The sequence below is a fragment of the Fukomys damarensis genome, unplaced genomic scaffold, assembly GCF_012274545.1.
Source record: "Fukomys damarensis isolate Sample0158 unplaced genomic scaffold, DMR_v1.0_HiC HiC_scaffold_16, whole genome shotgun sequence".
Classification (NCBI taxonomy): domain Eukaryota; kingdom Metazoa; phylum Chordata; class Mammalia; order Rodentia; family Bathyergidae; genus Fukomys; species Fukomys damarensis.
The window spans coordinates 59,689,792-59,690,053 of record NW_022900928.1 but is presented as its reverse complement, the minus strand read 5'-3'; the positions used below and the strand labels follow the sequence as shown (position 1 = coordinate 59,690,053).

General features: G+C 69.8%; 1 protein-coding gene across 6 annotated transcripts in view; it reads right to left on the bottom strand.

Annotated features, from left to right (window-relative positions):
• CUNH11orf88 (chromosome unknown C11orf88 homolog) overlaps positions 1 to 262 on the bottom strand; it is a 24,555-nt gene that overhangs the window by 18,429 nt on the left and 5,864 nt on the right. For 4 of the 6 annotated variants that reach the window (XR_777607.3, XM_010610670.3, XM_010610664.2 and 1 more), the window contains exon 1: positions 64 to 234. The exons of the other annotated variants lie outside the window; for them this stretch is intronic. The gene's annotated coding sequence lies outside the window, so the exon portion shown is untranslated. Of the gene's footprint in view, positions 1 to 63; positions 235 to 262 lie in introns of those variants that run through there. 6 annotated transcript variants of the gene reach the window in all.

Sequence of the window (262 nt, the reverse complement as noted above, 5' to 3'; positions counted from 1 at the left end):
GCCGCGCCGCGACCCCGGGTGACCCGGGGGCGCCGAGCTCCCCTTCCCCGCAGTCTCCCGCACCTCCCGGGGCCCACGCCTCAGGTCGTTTCCTCTGCGTCTCTTTCCTCACGCCGGCTATGGCCCGCCTCAGGAAACTTCTCTTTAGTTCCCAGCCCAAACCCTAGAGTTTCTCTCAGACCGGCGCAGCTTCCAGTGCTGGAGTGACCCTGGCCGTGGCCGGCCAACCGTCCTTGGAACCCCGCGGGCTGAGGGGGCGGGG